Below are 8,681 nucleotides of genomic sequence, written 5' to 3' on the forward strand. Positions count from 1 at the left end.
TCACTGGAGCGAGCAGGTCGCCGAGGAGCTAGCGGAGCCACACACACTCAGCGACGACGTTGGCTATGCCGCAATACTCAGCCTTGGCACTGGACCTGGACATAGTCGCTTGGCGGTTGGAAGACCACCAGACAAGAGTCTCCGAGGTAGACGCAGAAACCGGAGGTCGAGCGGCGTGTGTCGGGGCAGCCAGCCCAGTCGGCGTCAGTGAAGGCGCAATGATCCAAGTTCGGCCAGGCGCGCAGATGCAGGCCAGGATCCGGTGTGCCATGGACGTAATGAAGCACCCACTTGACCAGGTTCTAGTGGTAGACGCGCGGGTCATGCATGTGTAAGCAAATCTATTGGACGGCGTGGGCGAGCTCTGGGCGCGTGATGGTGAGGTACTGGACCGCTCTGGCGAGACTGTAGTTTGCCCTTGGTGTCGATGGGAGTGGGCGACGGCCGGCAGGTGTCCAAGCCGGCGCGCTCGAGCACCTCCTCGGTGTACTGCTGTTGGCACATGAAGAAACCAGCAGCGATGCGCGTCACACGAATGCCAAGGAAGAAGTGAAGCGTTCCCATGTCCTTCATGGCGAACTCACCCGTGAGCTGACAAACGATGCGTTGGAGGAGAGCCGGTGAGGAAGCCATGAGCACAATGTCGTCCACATACAGAAGAAGAAATGCGACGTCGGCACCACACACCATGGTGAACAGCGAGGAGTTGGAGCGTGTGGCGGTGAAGCCAATGGTCTTGATGAAGCCGGCAAAGCGCAAGAACCAGGCGCACGGGGCTTGTTTCAAGCCGTAGAGGGACTTGGCGAGGCGGCACACATGATCAGGCATGGACGCATTGACGAAGCCGGCGGGCTGGAGGCAAGAGACCTCCTCCGAGAGCACGCCGTGGAGGAAGGCGTTCTTGACATCCAGTTGGTGGACGAGCCACTGGCGCGAGGCGGCGATGGTGAGGACGGTGCAGATGGTGGCCGGCTTGACAACGGGCGAGAACATCTCGCCGGAGTCGACACCGGCGCGTTGCCGGAAGCCACGGACGACCCACCGTGCCCTGTACCGCTCGAGGGAGCCATCGGCGCACATTTTGTGCTTGAAGATCACTTGCCAATGATCAGATTGGCGCCGGGCGGACGAGGCACGAGGTCCCAGGTCTTGTTGCTGACGAGGGCAGCGTACTCCTCACGCATGGCCGCGAGCCAGTTGGGGCCGCCAACAGCCACCCGAATGGAGCTAGGAACCGGCGAGATTGTCGATGTGGAAGAAGCTGTGGCCGCGTCGTAGTAGCACGGGTTGGGGCGGAAGATGCCTTCCCGAGCACGCGTCACCATCCGTTGCGGCAGCGCTGTTGCCGGAGCAGGCGCGGCGACGGGAGAGGGTGCAAAGCTGGATGCAGACGAACCCGCAATGGAGGAAGAGGCTCCAGTACCGCTCGATGAAGATCTAACGTCCGAGTTTGAACTGGATGGTGGCGCGCTGCTCACAGCGGCACTCGAGCCGTCGGATGACGATCCAACACCGTCAGTTGAAAGATGGCAGGACGCGCCAAAAGTGGAGGAGCATGGCCCGTCTGATGAAGATCGTAGTGGCAAGCTCGCAGCACCACCAGGGGCAGGCTGGGTGGCGACAGGGCGACGAAGCACGGGGGCCTGCAAAACCGGCGAGGCGGCTGGCAATGGTGGAGGAGGTGCGGGGTTAGCTGCGATGGAGCGGGTGTCGGTGCCAAAACCGGCTAATCTCGGTTAGGGGGTCCCGAACTGTGCATCTAAGGTTGATGGTAACAGGAGACAAGGGACACGATGTTTACCCAGGTTCGGGCCCTCTCTATGGAGGTAATACCCTATGTCCTGCTTGATTGATATTGATGAATATGAGTATTCCAAGAGTTGATCTACCTCGAGATCGTAATGTCTAAACCCTAGAGGTCTAGGTTCTGTGGCTATGATAATGAATATCCTCTATCCGAACTAAGTCGTGCGGTTTATATAGACACCAGGAGGATCTATGGTTACACAAGGTCGGTTACAAAGAAAGGAATCTACATATTTGGTCGCCAAGCTTGCCTTCCGTGTCAAGGAGAGTCCTATCCGGACACGGGTGCTGTCTTTGGTCTTCGTATCTTCACAGTCGACCAGTCTGGCCCACGGCCAATAGGCCGGACGCCCGAGGACCCCTTAGTCCAGGAATGCCTCAGTAGCCCCTGAACCTCGCTTCAATGACAAGATATCGAGCGCGTAGTTCTGTCTTCGACATTGCAAGGCGGGTTCCTCCTTCCGAACTCCAAAATAGTCTTCGGACAAATTGATCATGTCCGGACATGTAACACACACCACACACAACTGTAGAGAGAATACAACAATCCATGAGTCCAATCTGCTGACAACTTTTTCCAACATGACATCATGTCCGTCCGGTCATAATTTCGAACCGTTTTTCGTCTGCTGCTCCATGTTTTGAGACGCGGTTGCCATTGGCACGTCTTGTCAAAGCAGAGATCGTGTCCCCTTATTACGGGATTCTCATCAATACGGGCATGCGTAACCCAACCGTGTTGTTTACGTAGCCCTTAGGAATAGGAGAGTTTTAAGGCGAGCAGGAAGGCGTTTGATATTCACTACCCTTATAAGAAGATAAGATTCCCCTTTCTTCTCCCACACCTTCTCTCTTCTTCTGCCTTTCCACTCTTGAGCTCCAGCGCCCAAGTTCTCATCTGTTCCCACTCGAGAAAGCACTCAACCATGTCTAGATCCGAAGGTCAACGCAAGTGGATGGCTTCCTTCGTCAAGGAGGAGGAAATCGCCGAGCTTCAGGCGGCCGGGTACCTGGTGAAGAAAATTGCCCACCATCTTCCAGCCTAGGGTCAAATCATTCCCACGACGAAGCCCAATGAGAGGGTAGTATTCATTCCCCATTTCCTCGCAGGCTAGGTGAGGAAGTCCTGGATTAGGGGGTGTCCGGATAGCCGGACTATAACCTTTGGCCGGACTCTCGGACTATTAAGATACAAGATTGAAGACTTCGTCTCATGTCCGGATGGGACTTTCCTTGGCGTGGAAGGCAAGCTTGGCAATACAGATATGTAGATCTCCTCCCATTGTAACCGAATCTGTGTAACCCTAGCCCTCTCCGGTGTCTATATAAACCGGAGGGTTTTAGTCCATAGGACGAACGACAATCATACCATGGGCTAGCTTCTAGGGTTTAGCCTCTTTGATCTCGTGGTAGATCTACTCTTGTACTACCCATATCATCAATATTAATCAAGCAGGAGTAGGGTTTTACCTCCATCGAGAGGGCCCGAACCTGGGTAAAAACATTGTGTCCCTTGTCTCCTGTTACCATCTGCCTAGACGCATAGTTCGGGACCCCCTACCCGAGATCCGCCGGTTTTGACACCGACATTGGTGCTTTCATTGAGAGTTCCTCTGTGTCGTCACCTTTAGGCCCAATGGATCCTCCGATCATCAACAATGATACGGTCCAGGGTGAGACCTTTCTTCCCGGACAGATCTTCGTGTTCGGCGGCTTTGCACTGTGGGCTAATTCGCTTGGCCATCTGGAGCAGATTCAAAGCTACGCCCCTGGCCATCAGGTCAGACTTGGAAGTTTGAACTACACGGCCGACATCCACGGAGACTTGATCTTCGACGGATTCGAGCCACAGCCGAGCACGCCGCATTGTCACGATGGGTATGACCTAGCTGTGCTGCCGAACAGTACCCTAGAGGCCGCGCCCGCATCAGCTTCGACCCTCAGCTCGGAGCCAACTGCGCCGATCGAGGACGGGTGGCTAGACACCGCCTCGGGGGCTGCAGTCTCAACGGCGACCGAGCCGAACACCAGCCTCATCCTCTGCAAAGCCCGTGACTCCAAGGTGCTGGACTCTTTTCCGGACTCCGAACCTTCCACGCCCCTGCCAATTGAATCCGATTGGGCGTCGATCATGGAATTCATCGCCGCGGATATCTTTCAGCACTCGCCCTTCGGCGACATCCTGAATTTACTAAGGTCTCTCTCTTTGTCAGGAGAGCCCTGGCCGGACTATGGCCAATAGGATTGGGATGCGGATGACGAAGAAATTCGACGCCCACCCACCACCCACTTCGCAGCCACTGTCGACGATTTAACCGACATGCTCGACTTCGACTCCGAAGACATCGACGGTATGGACGATAATGCAGGAGACGAGCATGAACCAGTGCCTATAGGGCACTTGAAAGCCACCTCGTCATATGACATATATATGGTGGATACACCCAAAGAAGGCAATGGCGACGGAACAACAGGGGATGACCCCTCCAAGAAACAACCCAAGCGCCGGCGTCAGCGGCGCCGCTCTAAGTCCCGCCAAAGCAAAAACGGTGATGCCGGCACGGGAGATAATAACACCCGGACAGTGCCGAAGACAATTCCCTCCAGCAAGATTCTGCGCAGGAGGATGGAGAAGCCAGCCCCCCTAAGAGAGCGGCAGACAGAGAAGAAGAGGATGATAATTACATGCCTCCCTCGGAAGACGAGGCAAGCCTCGGCGATGACGAATTTGTCGTGCCTGAGGATCCCGTTGAACACTTTAAGCGCAGGCTTATGGCCACGACGAGTAGCCTTAAGAAAAAACAGCAACAGCTTAGAGCTGATCAAGACTTGCTAGCCAACAGATGGACGGAAGTCCTTGCGGCCGAGGAATACGAACTCGAACGCCCCTCCAAGAGCTACCCAAAGCGCAGGTTGCTACCACGTATAGAGGAGGGAGCATTTAAACCTACATCACCAGCGCATGATGCGGCTGACCGGCCACCTCACGGCCGCGACAGAGAGTCCTCCCGGCCCTCCACACAAGGCGCACCCTGTTACCAAGGCACGGGGAAATGCGCTAGACATGCAAGATATGTTGGAAGACAGGGCAAGGCAAACAAGATCGATCTACGGATCGCGTGGGCGCCCCACGACACGAGACGATAACCGTCATGCCGGATACAGTAAATCTGGCCGGGCCAAACACAGCAGACAAAGCTCATTTGAACTACGTCGTGATATAGCCCAGTACAGAGGTGCCGCACACCCCCTATGCTTCACAGATGAAGTAATGGATCATCAAATCCCAGAGGGTTTCAAACCCGTAAACATTGAATCATACGATGGCACAACAGATCCCGCGGTATGGATCAAGGACTATCTCCTTCATATCCACATGGCCCGTGGTGACGATCTACACGCCATCAAATACCTCCCACTCAAGCTTAAAGGACCAGCTCGGCATTGGCTTAACAGCCTGCTAGCAGAATCAATTGGTTGTTGGGAGGACCTGGAAGCCACATTCCTCGACAATTTCGAGGGCACTTATGTGCGACCACCAGACGCCGATGACCTGAGCGACATAATTCAGCAGCCAGAAGAATCTGCCAGACAATTCTGGACACGGTTCCTAACCAAGAAAAATCAAATTGTCGACTGTCTGGACGCCGAGGCCCTAGCAGCCTGCAAGCATAACATCCGTGACGAGTGGCTTGCCCGGCACCTTGGACAGGAAAAGCCAAAATCTATGGTAGCCCTCACGACACTCATGACCCGCTTTTGCACGGGAGAAGACAGCTGGCTGGCTCGTAGCAATAACATGACCAAGAGCCCTGGTAAGTCGGATACCAAGGACAGCAATGGCGGGTCACATCGCAACAAGCACAAGCGCCGCATTAACAGCGACAACACTGAAGATACGGCAGTTAATGCCGGATTTAGAGGCTCTAATCCCGGTCAGCGGAAAAAGCCATTTAAGAGGAACGCTCCGGGCCCGTCCATTTTGGACCGTATACTCGATCGCTCGTGAAAGATACATGGCACCCCCGAAAAACCAGCCAATCACACCAACATGGATTGTTGGGTGTTCAAGCAGGCCGCAAGTTAAATGCCGAAAACAGAGACAAGGGGCTGCACATCGACGAGGACGAAGAGCCCCGGCCGCCGAACAATAGTGGACAGAAGGGCTCCCCCCCACAAGTGCGGACGGTGAACATGATATACGCAACCCACATCCCCAAAAGGGAGCGGTAGCGTGCACTCAGGGACGTATACGCGTTGGAGCCAGTCGCCCCAAAGTTCAAGCCATGGTCCTCCTGCCCGATCACTTTTGATCGAAGGGACCACCCCACTAGCATCCGCCATGGCGGATTCGCCGCATTGGTTCTAGACCCAATCATTGACGGATTTGACCTCACTAGAGTCCTTATGGACGGCGGCAGCAACCTGAACCTGCTTTATCAGGATACAGTGCGGAAAATGGGCATAGATCCCTCAAGGATTAAACCCACAAAAACGACCTTTAAAGGCGTCATACCAGGTGTAGAGGCGAACTATACAGGCTCAGTTACACTTGAAGTGGTCTTCGGATCCCCAGATAATTTCCGAAGCGAGGAGTTAATCTTCGACATAGTCCCATTCCGCAGTGGCTATCATGCACTGCTCGGACGAACCGCATTTGCAAAGTTCAATGTGGTGCCGCACTACGCATATCTCAAGCTCAAGATGCCAGGCCCTCGAGGAGTCATTACGGTCAATGGAAACACCGAACGCTCTCTCCGAATGGAGCAGCACACGGCGGCCCTCGCAGCGGAAGTACAAAGCAGCCTCTCAAGGAAATTCTCCAGTCCGGCTATTAAACGTCCGGGCACTGTCAAGCGCGCCCGGAGTAACCTACAACAAGATCGCTTGGCACGTTCCGAGCAAGCGTAGCAATACGGCCCCAACCCCAGCCCTCGCGAAATTGCGAAATCAGTACTACGCGTACATAACTCTGCTCTGAAAATACCATGGGCACAGGGGGAGGGGCATCACCACGGCACGCCCAAAAATGCGGCTCAACCGCACTAGGGGATCCCGATTTTGTCATTATTTCCTACTTTCAGGACTCCACTCTTCGGAAGGCCTGTCCGGCAGTACAACCGCGAACACACGATGCAACAACCAAGGAGGCAGAGAGCTACGCCTAATTCCCAGGTGGTCTCTATAACAAGCAAAATACCAGTCTTACATACCGTCTCGCAGCTCGCCCCTGGAGGGAGACATGTCAAATAGTCCCATCTCTTGCTTATCGCACTATTTGTATCATTCTGCTTTCACAACAGCGTTTTAAAATAAACAATGCTTAGCGTCAGCTTATTATTGCATTCTCTATTCATTTCTTTTTCAATACATATGTTCAGTTATGACATTTAGCACCCATACACTTTGGTACGGTCCATACGCCAGGGGCTCAAGCACCCCATAACACTTTCACAAAGTGCGGCCCTCCGAACTTATAGCATTATATGCATCAGCTCCGAATCATGTCTTTGGTCAATAGTTGGGTTTGCCTGGCTCCCATGTTTTGGTACCTTACGTTCCGCTATATCGGCTAAGGTAGCGCTAGGAGAACTACTGCGATTGTGCCCCGGTTGAGCTGGGCTAAGCACCTAGTAGAGAAAGCTAAAACTGACTATCATGATAGGGCAAGAGCTGGTCACTGTTCGGGAGGTTTTGAGTCCCTAAAGACTTATGCCGCTTAGAGAGACGAGTCGGCTTTGTCCGGCCTAGTGAAAGTGCAACTATCCCTAGGTGGTTTTGGTAATTCATAACAACATATAGCTCATTGAGCTAATGCTATTCCAAGATGATTATTTCAGGAAAGCTCAATGATTGGCATGGCATGGATGTGAAAGTGGAACCCTCAAAATGCTAAGGACAAAGGATTGGCTCAGGCTCAAAAGCTGAAGACTCTTCATTTTATATTTTAGTGATCCAAGATCACATTGAGTCTTTAGGAAAAGCCAATACTATCAAGGAGGGATGAGGTGTTGCTTAATGAGCCTCTTGCTTCATGTGCTTAGTTATATGCTCCAAAACCCTCAACTACTTTCCCATATCCACATATGACCTAAACCCTAAGCCAAACTCGGTCATACCGATTCTTTCTATCCGGCGCCACCGAGTTTCACTTGTCATAAGCCACTGCCAAACCCTAGCAATTCGGTTCTACCGATAGGGATCTCGGTCTCACCGAGATGGGATTGCAAACTCTCTGTTTCCCTTTCGTAACTTTTCGGTCTCACCGAAAGAGCGGATCGGTCCCACCGAAATTAAGTGTTTCCTTTTTGTAACTTTTTGGTCTCACCGAAAGAGCAAATTGGTCCCACCGAGTTTGCCTGACCAACTCTCTGGTTAGCTAATTACCAAATTCGGTCTCACCGAGTTTGTGTAATCGGTCTCACCGAGATTACGTTATGCCCAAACCCTAACCATATCGGTCCTACCGAGTTGCATGTCAGTCCCACCGAAAATCTCTAACGGTCACTAGGTTTACCTTTTCGGTCCGACCGAGTTTATTGATTCGGTCCCACCGAGATTGGAAAACTGTGTGTAACGGTTGGATTTTGTGTGGAGGCTATATATACCCCTCCACCTCCTCTTCATTCATGGAGAGAGCCATCAGAACACATACACAATTCCAACTCATATGTTCTGAGAGAGAACCACGTACTCATGTGTTGAGACCAAGATATTCCATTCCTACCATATGAATCTTGATCTCTAGCCTTCCCCAAGTTGCTTTCCACTCAAATCTTCTTTCCACAAAATCCAAATCCTATGAGAGAGAGTTGAGTGTTGGGGAGACTATCATTTGAAGCACAAGAGGAAGGAGTTCATTACCTACACACCAT

Source organism: Triticum dicoccoides, chromosome 7A (genome assembly GCF_002162155.2).
Source record: "Triticum dicoccoides isolate Atlit2015 ecotype Zavitan chromosome 7A, WEW_v2.0, whole genome shotgun sequence".
NCBI lineage: Eukaryota > Viridiplantae > Streptophyta > Magnoliopsida > Poales > Poaceae > Triticum > Triticum dicoccoides.